Source organism: Penaeus monodon, chromosome 23 (genome assembly GCF_015228065.2).
Source record: "Penaeus monodon isolate SGIC_2016 chromosome 23, NSTDA_Pmon_1, whole genome shotgun sequence".
NCBI lineage: Eukaryota > Metazoa > Arthropoda > Malacostraca > Decapoda > Penaeidae > Penaeus > Penaeus monodon.
Genome location: NC_051408.1, coordinates 41,343,927 through 41,344,694, shown reverse-complemented (window position 1 = coordinate 41,344,694; position 768 = coordinate 41,343,927).

Here is a 768-nt window from a genome sequence, read left to right as displayed (position 1 = left end):
CACATGGGTTTTGGTAGTAGAAAATATAAAAAGAAACTACGAAATAATTAGTTTCGTCTATTTTAAAATTTTTTAAATTAAGGGTTTAAAAATTTTGATTTTAAAGGGGGGGGCCGGGGGTTAAACTGGAAAATTTTGGGGTATTTAAAAAATTTAAAATTTTAAAAACGGGAAAGATGTTTGTAGATTGAATATTAAAATTTCTTGGTTTTCCCCTTAAAGTTTTGAGGGGGAAAACCCATAATGCAACAAGTAAAAAGGAAAGAATAAGTTTAATACTTATATTTAACCCCCCCCCCCTTGAATAAATTTTAAATTTCATAAAAATTTATCCCCCCCCCTCCCCCGGAATTTTCCCCCCAAAGCTCCCCTTTCCGAAGCCAGGGAATGTTTCTCGGGGAAAAGGGCTTCCATGGACCCAACAAATTTTCACCCCCAAACCCCCTGAATTCTTCACCAAATTCTCCCTCCCCCCCCTCCCCCAGGAAGGCCCTTTATGGGGGGGGGCCTTGTTTTGGGGGGGGAAAGGGGGGAAGGGGCTTTGTTGGGTTTTATTCGGGAAGAAGTTGCAATGAGGAACGACCAAAAAAAAAAAAAAAACCCCCTAAGGCCCTTTTTATTTTTTTTTACAAATTTCCTTTCCAGGGGGTTATGAGACCAAGGGTTAGCCCTGAATTTCCCTTGTTTTGGGGCCCGAAAAAAGGGGTTTTTGTTTGGGTGGATGGGGGGGTGTAAAATTTTGTTCCTTGCTGAAGGCCCCGGACAAAG